We start from the raw sequence: 14,735 nt of genomic DNA on the forward strand, positions 1-14,735 counted from the left end.
GGTAGAAAGCAATCTAAACTGATTTTATCATACAAGCCTGAGGGGTGGGAAACAGTGTGAGTCTAAGAACTGGAAAAGAAACATCAGTATGGGAATAAGAGGAAATCATTCAACCAAGAATCAAGACCTGTGGTATTCCAGCTGGGACCTGATTTGCCATATGAAAGTTTCAGATTGACACCTCATAAGCTGCTCTTCTACAGTGGGGAAGATGGAGACAGAAATAATTTTATGAGCTTGAGATGTATTGTGTATTTTGGCACTCCCAACACAAGAGATTGGCACACTGGAGTGAGTGCAGTTGAGAGACACTGAGATGGTAAATGCAGGAGCATGTCTTGCAGAGGGGCTGAGGGAGCTGGGCTGGGTCAGTCTGCAGAAGGGAAGGCTTTGGGGGGAGATAACAGCAGCCCCCAGCCAGTGCCCATGAGGAGGCTGTCAAGGACATAGGGAGCCAGACCCTGCACTGCTGTGCCTGGTGGGTGGATGAGAGACTCTGGGCATAAGCGGAAGGAGGAGAGGTTTAAACCTCTGGAATTTTCCCCCTGAGGGCAGTCAGGCACTGGAGCAGATGACCCAGAGGCTGTGTGACTCCATCCTGGGGGTGGGGGAGTTAACCCCCGCTGAGCTTGCTCAAAGCCTTCAGCAATCTGGTCTGACCCCAGAGCAATCTGGTCTGACCCTCCTGATTTGAGCAGGACATTGGCACAGAGACATCCTAAATTCCCTTCCAACATGAGTTTTCCTTTGATCCAATGATTTATTATATTTTTCCCAAACTGTACATATAAGAAAGCAGATAATAGTTTTGCCTAATCTTTTTAAACTCTATTTCATCTACTGTGTCCAGCAAATTCCTTCCTCTGACTGCTGAAACTTGCTGATAAGTGTGTCATTTATTATGGTGATTTTTATGATTTGGCACCACTTTCACAAAAACCATTCAGAAGTCATTTTATATCAAAGCAGGCAATCATACACAGTCATTTCAAGTGGAAACCACAGGTCATGGTGAACTGGACAATTCTCTGATTTTTGTGAATGAGAAATGAAGATGTAAATAGTCACCACCAAGAATTTAGTCTCCACATTCAATTAATCAGCACTTCTGTTTTTCTGTTTTATTGAGTATAGCTTACTTGTCTGTCTTAAAGAGTCTATCTTTTTTAAAGACTAGTGGACAATTTATGACTAGAAATAAAGGCAAGCACACTGATGCCAAGAAATGCTCCCAAAGTATTAAGCTGGTTTGAATATATGTCAATACAATTGAAGCTGCTGTTTTCATGTCCCTGAAACAGCAAAACCAGAAATATTTGGAAGCTGTTTTGACATTCTTGAACATACCATTAAGCAACAATAAAAGAGGTTGTCATAGCTGCTGTGTCATAACGGAATGAGTTTGTCTCTCTTCAAACGGGTAGTGGCATTTTGCTAGTCAGAACATCAGGAAAAAATGTTAAAATCAGAGCCAGGGGAAAAAAAGGGTTCACAAGACAGTATAAATCACTATTGTTTTATATTCATTCAAGACTTACTCCTTTTTTCTTTCAATCTTCTAATCCTCCTTTGAAATAAAAAGCAGGGATGTCAAGTCTAAACCAACCAAGATTAGTCACACAGAGAAAAGAAAATATCTGTAGTTATTATTTCTATGTCTTGTACAGCTTGTCAAGAGAAAGTCGGTAAAGCAAAGTTTGGTTTCAGTTCTTTGCAAGTGAGTTTGCATCCTGTGCATTACCTGCTGCTGTTTCCAGGCCTCACCAGAGGCACCTCACATGCACTGGCCTTAACTGCATGTACCTTGTGTCCCACTCTTTTTACAGATTAAGCATATCTAGATATTAAATACTCAGAACAAAAATATAAACATATAGCAGGGAGTGAATTGGATTAAATTATTGATGTTGTAATGTTGTTTAGCAATGGGTTTTTCATTAGAATCAGCTAAAAATGGTAAATTGTAATAAGTAAAAAGCTAATCCCAAGAATGAGATTATGTCTGATATTTAATAAGTAGTAGTATGGAAGCAGCTAAAAATATGTATCCTTAGCATCTTTGATTACACTTATCTACAACACTATGATGCTTATTTCACTGCCATGATTTCTTTGTCATCATTCTATAACCAAAGTGGAATGAAACATTTTTGCAGAATTACTGTGCACTGGAGGCAGCACCTTTCCAGAAATAGGTTTTTCAGGAAAACAACATCTGCTACTCATAATATTCATGCACACCTATAAGTACAGCTGCTACTAGAGGTGTCTGACATACAGGACAGAAATGGGTACAAGATTTATCTGTTAGTTATATCACAAGACAGGTTTTAATACATTAAATATAAAACAAGTGAGAAAATCCTAGTTTAGAGATCGAGTTGAGGTATTAGGCTTTTCAAGTTCTTAGTAATGGATAATATATTATCTATGCACTCTCAGAGTTGTACAAACACAGACAAAATTGTCCCTGTCCTGATCACTCCTGCTTGTGGATGGATCATAGGAAGCAGTGAGCAGAAACATCCTTTGAATTCAATTAGCCTATTGATGTGATGAAAATTCTCATAAATATGCCCTCAAATGGGTATTGACTCTGTCATCTATCACAACACAGAGTACAGACAAGCCTAGCATGAAATTCTTCAAAAGAATTTGGGTTTTGATCTTTGCTTTCATCCAGCCCTGAGTAAGATCTACAGCATTTACAGCATTGAGGATGAAGTTATTCAACAGGCAGCACTTTGGCCAAAACTGGGGAGAGAAGCAGAGACTGCAAAAACTGAGAGCACGGATCTGAGCCCTGAGGGAGAGGCAGTCATAGTGACTGCAGGTGTGACAGCTGGAGGCTTAGTACTTGGAGGTAGTGTCATGTCCTCTTGAGAAAAATCACCAAGTACAATTATTTTATAATTTAATTTTACGTTTCCAAGTATCTCTGCCGCAGAGCATATTTGTGGACAAATATCAGTTGCTTATACCTCAGTCCCTAGGAAAAAAATCTCTCTCAACTTCTTTTCTTTTCTTGGACTTTCACTGCAGTGATGTTACAGATCGTCTCTACCTTAGTCTTTGGGCATTAGAAGTGTTATAAAAATATGCAACAACCTAATATTTATCCTCATTTGGTTTCCCACTTTGCTTTCTATTGTATTTCTGCACCTAACCTGCCACAACTGCTAAAGAATTTATTGCAGAGAATTTCTTTCTATGGTTACAACTTAAAAAATACGATCAAACTGTAAGAGTCTGTCTGGGCACAAGAATGAAAAGGCTGAGGAGACAAATACCTATTATGACTTGTTCCTAAACACCACCACGGACTGCAATTTCACAGTTTACTCAGGCAATCAGCCCAAATACTTCACAATCATTCCTGTTAAAAAGTTTATACCAGTGTTAAGCCAGAACCTTTCATGATGATTTAGGCTGATTATTTCTTGCCCTATTCACTACAGATTCTACCTTACACTTTGGAACTAACTCTTACATACTTGGAAGACTGTTAACTTGTCTCCATGCTCAGCTTTGTCTGTCTCCAGTTAATGAATCCCAAATATCCCATACATCCTTGTTTGTAGCCCTCTGATACATCCTTGCTCCTGTAAACTTCCTCCAGTTACCTATACATTGCTTCAAATGCTGCGCCCAACACCAGACACTGTTTGCCCCTTGTGAACAGAGTACCTGGATTATTGTATCTTGGAGGCCACACTCTTATTTGTACCTCTCAGCTGAGGTTTGCCTTCTCCCAGCATTGTGACACCTTTGGCTCATGTTCATTTTGAATCTCTATTTTTTTTTTTTATTAAAGATCAGCCACCTATCCAGCTGTTCCTATCCTCGATTCAGGATAGGATTCAACCAGGAATCAACGAGGAATTAGTTGTTCCTGGTGCTAATCTGCACTGTTCCCAGTGAATTTTGAACAATCATTTGGATGATTTCTCCAACCTTTCACAATTTCTTTGAATCTTTACCTGAAGCCTTTTTTTTCTGAAGTCTCTTCCAGCTGCTTATCTGTGGTAAGCTTAATACTACAGTTCTCTGCTTCATCACTGTAATTTATTCCACTATTGAAGATTTCATGTAACATATTGATCCCTTCTCTTTGGCTTCCAACTCTGTCCTATATGTGGGCATAATAGTTTCAGCAAGATTACATCTTCCCAGCTTGCTTGTCATTAACACAATTCAAATTGTCTCAGAGTTAACCTATGTTATCTTTTGCTTCACTCATCTAGAATGACTTTTTCATTGCACAAGGAAATTTGATGAGCTTGATATGAACCTTCCTTGAAAAAACACATTGCTCATACTCGTGTTGCCTTCCAAATGCCTACAGATGGCTTCTTTAATTATCTATTTGTTCTAGAACACTTTAGCTTAACTAGCATTTCCCAGCTCTTTACTTTCTAAGTTAAGTGCTTTATTTGCTGTTTTCATACACCCACTATTAAACTTGATCTCTATAAATTCTCAAATATACTTAATTTTTTTCTGAGCTTTCTTCATCAAGTTGTTTCGGCACCTAGGATGACTTTTGTCAAGTTCACATAATTTAAAACACCCAGCTCACCTCAGGGTTCTCCTATTTGTTTTACCTTTGTTTTAGACTGAGGCCTTACCCAGTATTGGATTAGTTACCAATTAGTTACTTTTAAATTATTAGGGATGAAGAAAACACTTGTGTTTTCTGGGTAACATCTTTGGTGGGTCTCCTCCCCAAGGAACAGCCAATTGGAAATGACATTGTGCTTCCTGTTAATGAGTTAATAAAAACATTAATAATAAATAATAACAATAAAACATTAATAATGTTAACTTAGAAGAAACAGAATATCAGCTAGTTACTCTGCTGTCCTTAGCCAAGGGCTATTGCTATTAATTTACAATTAATTTATAGCCAATCCAATTTCTATCTGATTTCCTATGTGCTTCTAGAGCTAAATGCTAGTGCAGAGCTAAACATGTGACCAGAACTCCTTTAAACTTTTTATCCTTTCCCCATTCTTGGACAGGTTATGCTTGTTCCTTTAGAGTATTTTCTTTCAAGACTTCCTTTAGGTCCTAAGTCTCTTTACCTTGGATTATATATTTATGAAATCTTACCTACAAATCCTGAATTTGTTGATTCCTGATCTCAGGATGCCTCTCTTTTTCCTAAGCACAGGGAAGACACCAGCTCCTTGCTATGCTTGTTACCTTTCTCCTTCACATTCATTACCAGCTCCTCCCCTTTTGATTAGAATCAAAACCAGAACATCAACTCCTATTTATTTTATTTATTTTAATTTATTTAAGTATTTAAGACAATACTTTAATTCCTTCTGTCATAAGAACCTATTTTTTTAAACAGCTGTTAACTCTGGATATCGTAATGTTAAAGTTCCTTTTAACTCTTTTCTAGAGGACTGTTAGGGGGAATGTCTAGTCTGGTTGTCTATGCACTCCACATTATGTACTAAAATGTCAGACCTTTGTTATGGTCCTATTTTAAAGATTTCCATAAAAATTGTATAATCTAGTTCTTCAGGCATGAGAAAGGCTTTTATTTCTACAGTGTTTGACTTTCAGAGGCCTTTTAAATATTTTGGCAATTGGAACCATCATTACAGATTGGAAGTCTGTTGAAAAGATACCTTAGAGACTTTTGGCTTTACTTTGCATTCTTACAGATAGAAATCATTTGGAAGGAAAAAAAAGGAAAAGAAAAAAGGAACTTTACTGTCCTGCTGAGAGTCACTTTACCTATTTTTCCCTTGACCAGGCCTCCTACTGGAAAAGCATTGCAATGGATACCTGGACTCCAATGTCATCTCAAGCAGAAAATGGATTTTGACATTTCTTGTCAAAGTCTTGCTTTTTTTTCTTTTGCCACCTTCTGATAATATCACAATAGAAGGATCCCTTGCTCAGAACAGTTGGACACCCAAAGGTCTGTGAGGGGCTCTCTCATTTAATTGAGCTCATTCTGCTAGGGAAAACATGGAACCGGTGCTAGGTTAACATGGAAGCCCCAGCAGATTGAAATGTACAATGATCCAGAGCTCAAATCCTTGAATCTCCAGAGCTACCTTGGAGAGGTCGGTGCGGCCGTGTAAACTATGGTGTGACACACCTCTGTACCACCATCCTCTCCATAGGGAAAAGAGTAACTCCTCGATTTCTTACCTGAAGTTATTGAACAGCTTCTCTCTAAACTACGAGCAACCATTTTCTTCATGTTCCGCTTAATTTGCTATTTCATATTACCCTGGAACATCTGCCAGCATTACCCCTCACTCCCTTACCCTCAGTGATACCAGACACCTTTGGAAGGCCACCAGCTTGGAGTAAGTATTGTATAATAACTAATCTGAAAAGCAATAGGGACCAGCAAACTTCCAGTCTCCTGCGCCATGCTATGGGACTGTCCTCAGGAGGAATAATATTGTCCACAAGTTTTATACCTTTTTATCTGTAAGATCTTAATTGCTTTATTTTGGTGAGTATCATCATTAGTATGAGAATTGTAGGACATCGGGATGCCACGTTTTTAAGTGATTTGCTTAAAAAGAAGTCTGGAAAAGTCAGGATTTCCCCCTTGGTCTAATAGTTGTGCTCCATACATGTGCTTCCTACCTGCTGTTGTTTAATACCCTAGAGAACAAGCCTGCCCCAAATCTGCTGATTTTGATGGAATTTTTCTCTATTAACATCACTGGGTATTGGATAAGGCTCAGAATGGGTGCAGAGACAGGACTGCTATGAAGCAGAAAAAGCAGAAAGTTAAAGAATTTGGGAATGCATTATTTTTGAATGAAAGATGAAATGGCTGAAATGTCAGTTAAGAAGGAAAGAAGAAAGGGAAAGAGAGAAGAAAACATGAAGAGATGTCCTGAAGTTAGTCAAAGAATTACAAAATGACTGAATCTGAGAAGTAAAAGCTAATGAAGAGATTTATAGTCCTAATTACTTTATATCATTTAATTAAGAAATATGACTACAGACTATGAACTATACTCTCCATGGTTGCTTAAGAGGAGAAGCTGATTTTCCCCATATGAGTAGATGAACTGGGCTTGCCATCTGTCAGATAAGAACGAGCATCAAAGCCCAATCCAGCCATTATTTATAAATGTTTTGGGATGTTTTTGTTTAAATTCTATGACCTTCCTTTGGAAAATGGATTGAGTTTTGCAAAATATGTAGATCTCTGTTTTGCTGACTTTTATATGGAAAACTCAGACAGCTGCATCCCAATATTTGGCATTTCCATCTCTTTCCCTCATCTACACTTCAGTGGTTTGGCTCACACCAAAGCAAGTCAGCCAAGGATATGCTCAATGGAGCCCTGAGCTGGAGTTAGTTTTCATGCTGACTCTAGGAAAGGATTTCCCAACTGCACCCACAAGTGAAACAACTGATGAACTAGGTTAATTCCCCTCGCTGCCCTTCTTTTTGTCCTCCCTTGTTTTAAACTTGCTTACTTTCCTCCTTTGCCTTCCCTTAGGCTCAAGTATTTAATTATTTTGTTTTCAAAAAGGCTTTTCTCTCCCCCGAGTGCAGAGATCTCCTTGTTAATGCGGGTGACCAAGATGCTAAGCTCCACAGGTCAGGGTAATTCTGGATGTATTGGCTGACGCACTCACACTGAAACTGGGAACAGGACCAGTACTGACTTCATCGGGAGAAGCATTAAATCCTGGGGACAGCTATAGAGGATTTCCATATCTAAAATTTTCCAGTGACTTTGAAACTTACAATGAGGTTTGGATAACCAAAACATTCACAGTAAGATATAATAATACTTTATCCATTCCCCCCCCCCCCCCAAATTACTTGAGAAGTTCTCTGAGAAAAATGTCAACGTGGATAAAGTTAAAATCTGAAAAGGACAAAGAACAAAATAGGTTGTGAAAAATTTTGGTTGAGAACATTGCAACCTGAGCAGCTTAAAACTACTGGTCTTTAAAGCAGACTGCTGTGGGTTTTGGAAATCATATGGAGAAAAGTAGAAATTAATATTATTAAAAATAAAATGTTTTCCCCAATCACTGTATGTTACTGAAACAATGTTATTTATATTTTTGCTGAAACATAGTTATTTATATTTTTGCTATTGGAACTGTTAAAAACTAGCAGCTGTTAAAAAATGGGATACTTTAAAGCAAATTCAATTTTAAGTCATAGAATAATATTGTAGAATCATAGAATGGTTTGGGTTGGAAGGGACCTTAAAGATCATCTATTTCCAACCCTACTACAACAGCTTCATCAAGGTCATGCTACTTGAAATGCAGGTTCTTTAATTTCACAGAAAGATTTTCTCTTGTACAAAATCAAGCATCGGCATTTTAAAAAGCTACCAAATATTCAAGCCATCACATACTTTGTGTGAGAAAAAAGCATATTTTTGCTTGGAGAAAAAAAAAAAAAACAACAAACCACAATGGTTTTGGACGCTACTCAATGCAGAATCAAGACTGAGCTGAGAGAATAGAACCAAGACACTGATCATATAACTGCATAACATTATATATAAAAAAAAATCCTTCAATATAGAATATTTATGGGAAATAATTTCTCTTGTTCCTGGGATTCCTAGGCAGCTGGACAGCCAGGGCACTATTCCCTCTGGGGCAATGAAAATGTTCAGGTGGATCTTGTTTTGGATCACTGTGTATGTTTAAACAAAGGCACACAGCATTGGTCTTAACCCATTCTTCTAGATTTGGGGAGATGCAGACAGGTTACCACTGTTTCTAAAACCTAGCCCAGATTTACCACTCTGCAAATAAGCAAAATAAGATTATTTTATTTGACATTTAAAAGCAAAAAAATTATCTAAAGTACAAGAGATATGAGTACACTTTGAAGCAGAATTGTGACACCTATCTCAGTGTAGGAAGGGCTTTTATTCAATAAATTAAATGAACCTTACATACAAACCTTATATTACATTGAGTGTATGTTCTAGGACTAGAAATGTATATTCTCCAGTGTCTTCTCTTTGTCTCTAAGTGCAAGTTTGTCTTGTTCCAGTGATGAAACATGGTGTGTTTACTAAACAAAAGGCATCTTTCCAGTATAGTGAACTGTTGAAATCTAGACAGGTATTTCAGGCTTGCCTGCACTGCTTTCTTCCCTGACTGTCTTTTCTCCTCTAATTGTTTCTCTGATGTATTGTCTTGATTTGAAAGACAGGTGACTGCTAAGGAAGGCAGGAGCCTCCCTTGGAATGGCAGATGCGACCCCCCTTCCCTCTGAGTTATTATAATTTGAAATCAAGGGGCTTTTAGGCAAAGATGTGGGAAATAGGAATAACAGTTTTTTACTATTATATATCTATATGTGTATAACCAGTCAAACAAGCAACAATAACTATGGCAGTAACAGCAAACAAACACAAACCCAGTCCCAGCCTTCTCGGCTGTCAGGCCCTTTCCCCTCGGGTGCAGTTCCGCTCACAGCCGGCAGGGGCGCTGGCGGCTCCCGGTGAGCAGGGCAGGTGCGATGGTTCCCCCGCGGCTGCAGGGGGCGCTCCGGAGCGAGCTCGGGGAGCACGCGGCACTGGTGCCCTGGGATCCCGGGAAGGGATGGGACAAAGGCTTCACAAACCCCTGGGCAGCCGATCCCGGTGTCCGGCCGGACCCTTGGGAACAGCAGGCTGGAATGGCAGGGACAAGCACAAATCCCGGATGGCAGACGAGATGTATCCAAACTGCGGAGCTGCGGTGGGAACCCCCCGGAGGTCTGGGCAGGCAGGGCGAGCACGGCTACAACGCAGCGAAGGCTCGAAGCAATGGCAGGGGCAGGGCGGCCACGGCCCGGCTCCCAGTGGGGCAGGGAAGGCGGGCTTGGGATCCTGGAGTTTCTCTGGCAGAAGGAAAAGCAGCCGATGAAACAGCCTCCCTCTCCGTCCAAACGCCAGGGACCGACTGGTCCGCCATCCAGGTGAAACAAAAGAGTAGCCAGATGCACCCCACCCCCATAGCCAGCTCTTTTGTTTCTCTGAAGTATCCAGCAATTTGTCCCCCTAGCAACACGTATGGGGAAAATTCCTTTAACAGGAAAAAAAACCCAGGAGAGTTCCTAAAACCCCAACACATATTCAAAGCTTCTTTTCTAGGTACTACAGACCAAGATGAACCAAGAAGGGCTGTAACTGGTAAAATCTGACAGTAAGAAAAATCTCCCCAAGTTGATCAAGAGATGTTACAGCAGATTAACACTCCTGCTAGTGGGTTGCTCAGGTAAGCTGTAGATCTTTGAAGCCTTGTGAACCTTGTCAACTTTTCACCCAGACCACAGCACAGAAACATCTGGAGGAAAGGGCACTGAGTTTACTCACTATGAAAATACACAGTTGAATACTCACATACCTTCTTAACCTCCCTGGGAAGCTGTTTTTCGCTCCTTCTGCAAGACAGACTCCTTATTGATTGATGATATGTTTCTTCATTCATATTTAACATGTTCATAAATGTTTTAATACCTTGTTTCCAGAGATTTTAATAAAAAGAGTATGCAGACAACCCATGAGATGAGCTTCTCCACCTTCCTTAATTATGTCAGAATTTTCACTGCTGCTCAGCCTGTGTACTTAGCTCTGTCAGCTGCCTCCCACTCCTTTGATCCCTGTTCTGCCACTGCTGCTCACGATACCATTTATTGTAATGCTGTGCTATCATTACTTGTTCCATGGATGATGAACTAGAGATCTGCCTATTTCATAAAATAAGGTATTTCCTTGTAATTATTACTGTCAACTAAGATAGACCATCAAACATCACCAAAACTTAGTTTTCATTACATCTGCTAATCATACATAAAAAAGTTAATGCCTATATTTTTCTCTCAAGCATTAAGAGCATAAAAATGACTACACATTTTCCTTACAAATTGCTGCTCCATTAAGCCTTTCTATAAGTTATCTGATTAATTGCTAATAGAATCCTTATTAACTAAAGAAGATATTTTAGTTGTTAATTATCTTGTTGATTTTTAAATGGAAAATTTACATTATCTAGGCTACTAATTTTAAACAACCTAGCACCTTTTCACTTCTTTACTGGAACTAGAGCTATCTCTGAAGTAAATGTTTTAGAGTTTAGTTGACCATTTTTGACCAATTTTGATGTTTTAAGAAAAAGAATTGTCCTATAATGCTACCAGTTTCTTCTGTTCATAAGAAAGGTTTTAAAGGTTTAATTAGACTTTGCATTTGAAACTGTCACACTTACATGTATATTAAATATCCTGAATTATGCTAACAGGAGATGTAATTAAATTACTCAAATTAAAACATTTTAATTCATAAAAACTGAATCAGAGTAGAAAAGCAGGAAAACATTATGCAGGGAAGACGGCATATTTTGTCAAAAAGAGGAAAGGAAAATAGATCATCTACTCAACACAGGACTCACATTTGTTTAAAAGAAGGTGATATTGCTGAGACAATGTTTGGATGAACAGTATTTGGATGATGAACTAAACACATTTTTTAATCTTACGCTGTGGAACCCTGAGTGATGAACAGAACAGTTTAAGAATGCCTTGCCAAAAGTTTTTAGCATGATAAACTTCTGGTTTCATCTTCCACTAATATGATGAAATAAGCTTCTTAATTTTATTTAGGCCAAAACTCTCAGTATCAGGGATTGTGTCTTTTTCTGTATCTGTATTGTGCCTACCACATGGTATTCTAGGAATCTACAATATTATCTATTACAAAAAATATAATTATAGTTAATAATTATACTATATACCATAGCACTGAATTACTTCTGCCAAGCACTAGGGCAGTTTAAAATCGGCTTTCTTGAACTTACTAAGACCCCTGCATTAACCTCCAGTTTTATCATTGCTGTTTTTGAAGATAAGGTTAGAATTCCATAGCAACTGATCAAAAAGTTGCATTATTAATATAATACATGCCTCTTTTTCTGCTTGTATTTCTCTAGCTTTTCTTTTCATTTTTTCTGGCTTGTTCCTGACCTCTTTCATTTCTTTTCCCAGTTTATAAATTTTTCCTCTCTTCTTGGCAAGGGGAACAAACTTGTGGCCTGGAGACTTTAAAACATACTCCTGTAGCCATGGATTTCACATACCTAGCCTGCTGTCTGCACCGCATTCCAACTGAAAAACTACACTGAAGGAAATATTTCTGGAAATTTTTATGAACTAAAAGAACTTTACAGCCACTTCCAATTGCCTGGCACTGGTACTGAAGGATGAATAGGTGTCCGTAGGCAGGACACACCAACAAGCCTTTGCCAGTCCTGTTAACACCTGTATGAGCCACTGCAGAGATTCAAGAGCAGAGCAATCAGATGAAAAGAAACAGATCAAAGCACTGCTCTGCTTTGCTTTACTATCCTCCCCTTTTTTTTTTTTTTAAAGACTGTCAAACAGAGGGAAAGCAGCCTGAAAGAAAGTGCTTTCCCTTTCATTAAACAAAGAAGTGAATGGCCATTTGTTGACAAGATGTTTCAGTCTTTCTCACCAGGCAGAGCTTTCTTAACTCCTGCTCAGCAGCCTTCACAGCATGCTGGTGCTACACTACAGGAGCACCCAGCAGCAGCAGTTGCACTTGCTCTGCCATCATCCATTAGTGGATCTGAAGTTCCACACTCCTCTAAAACAAATCTACATTCAGGTGGATGGCTACATCCCTACGGATTGAGGAATGAATTACTATTTCATTGTGGCAGTACAGTTGTAAAGAAAGCAGTCCCTGGCAATCCGATTTTATATATAGGGTATTATTTTCCATTGTTAAGATTTTGTGACCCCATCTACACTTTAGAGTTCCTAATTTCTTCCAACAAAACTGCCACAGGATGCCCAGTACAGTACTTGTCATGGGTCTAAGATCTTCAACCCAATCTTGCCTAATAGAGATGTATGAAGTCATCAAAATACTGTGTTGCTAATATTTATCTGGAGATCTCCTCCTTTTTTTTTAGCTTTCATTTTAGATTTTGTGTTAATCTAGGCACTAAACAGCCAGTCACTGAAATTCACAGTGAGAACCCTGTTCTGCAGTTTTTGAAGCACTGTTCACACATCACCATAAACATTTTAGATTTTTGTAGTTTGCAGGACTAGTCAAGAGACCTCTACAACGTGGCAGAAGGATACAATTATATTGCAAATGCCCATGAGTACAGATGTGTATGAATACTAATGCAGGGTGCTCCAGAAGCAGGAGGTAACGTTAATATCAGTAATGAAGTGTGGTGATATGTTTTCCCACTGCTTTTCTGATCCCATATTCCATCCCCCCCCCCCCCCCCCCCCCCCCCCACTTTCCCTTGCTCCTAGCCCTGGCCACTCCCTCGGGTTCTCCCTAGTGGTTCCTGTACCCCAACTCCGCCCATGCACCGCCCCTGCAAAGTGACAAAACCCCCCTGTGCCCAGATCACGGGGTCTCTCTGCTTCTGGAGATCACTGGGACGAGATTTAAGATTAAAGAGCCTCTTAAACCCTTACGGAGAGACGCTTCTCGCCTCCTTCGCCGTCACTGTGTTGTAGAGCTGATAGCTGGCCGGAGCAAGAGTGTGGAGCCGTCTGGAAAGGACTACGGGATGTCAGAATGGCTGTCCTGCCCTAAGCAGCTCCACTGAGCCCTCAGGGAACGCTGCAGCTTGCTAAACTAAACCTAGCACTACAACAATGCAGTCATTTCCTACACTGTCGGGAATGCTTTTCAATCTACCTCCCCAGCTGTGTGGATTCTCAGAAGATAATGACTGACAACACTTCCAGCACATTACAAGATTTACCTCTATACGCACTAATAATCTAGAAAATTTAATATTCATATTTACTTAGTATTTGCTTTAATTAAAGCTTTGTGTTAACAAACTCATTAAACAAATGGGATGATACTTGATTTCAGAAGTATCTTACTGCACATTCCTCTGCAAAAATTTTGAGATTATAGTGCTCCAAACTAGATGGTTAGTCTGTTGGGATATCTTTCAAGTCTAGAGAAGTAGCTAAATTTCACAGACCCAGCATTATGTGCCAGATCAGGTGGCCACCACCTCTCCAGTCCTTTCACCCTGGTAAATTTCCTCCAGTGCTCTCTCCAGCTTTGGCAGAAGCAGCAATTTGAGGTTAGAAACACTGCCCTGGAGTTTCTTGTCACACCACCTCTACAACTGAACTAATAAAACAAGCAGCTGGGTTGAATTTTTTCCCTGGTAGCAACACCATCATCTTTGCATCTGCTCCCCACCTGAACAAGCTGCAGTAGTGTATGGTACATACTATCGCCTTGAGCCCTGCGGAGGAACGGAGTGTCCCTTTCCAATGGGACAGGACCACTTTTATTCCAGGACATCCTGCATCCCTCCTAAATCTCCTCTTTGAAAGAAGGCTAAAAACTCATCTTAAATTTTACCCACAGATTTCTCTACCTTTGTCCATTCCTGGTAACTTTCACAGAGCAAGCAACTGCCATGCTAACTTCAGTGAATATTTGCACTGAGTTTATTTTCAGCTTAGAAGTACATGCATCATATGTTATCAAGGAAAAAGTATGAGGGGGGAAAAAGTTAGTAGAACTCATATTCATCTTCCATTTCCACAAAAGAGAAAACAGAGGGAGTCTGCCCTGGAAGCCTTTTAGAAGGACCAAAAAAGGAACATGGGAAGAGGCCATGAACTGTGTTAAAGCACTCTCCATAAACAAGCCCCTGAATTTGATTCAGAAAAAATGGTATGCTGATCTAAATAGATTT

The 14,735-nt window shown here is 39.5% G+C and overlaps 1 long non-coding RNA gene across 1 annotated transcript in view; it reads right to left on the bottom strand.

Annotated features, from left to right (window-relative positions):
* LOC109145376 overlaps window positions 1–5,541 on the bottom strand; it is an 82,981-nt gene extending 77,440 nt beyond the window's left edge. Inside the window, exon 1 of the long non-coding RNA XR_005604790.1 lies at window positions 5,113–5,541. This is a non-coding gene — a long non-coding RNA (uncharacterized LOC109145376). The remainder of the gene's footprint in view (window positions 1–5,112) is intronic.
* Window positions 5,542–14,735: the final 9,194 nt, after the last annotated feature.

This window comes from Corvus cornix, chromosome 2, assembly GCF_000738735.6.
Source record: "Corvus cornix cornix isolate S_Up_H32 chromosome 2, ASM73873v5, whole genome shotgun sequence".
Taxonomy (NCBI): Eukaryota; Metazoa; Chordata; class Aves; order Passeriformes; family Corvidae; genus Corvus; species Corvus cornix.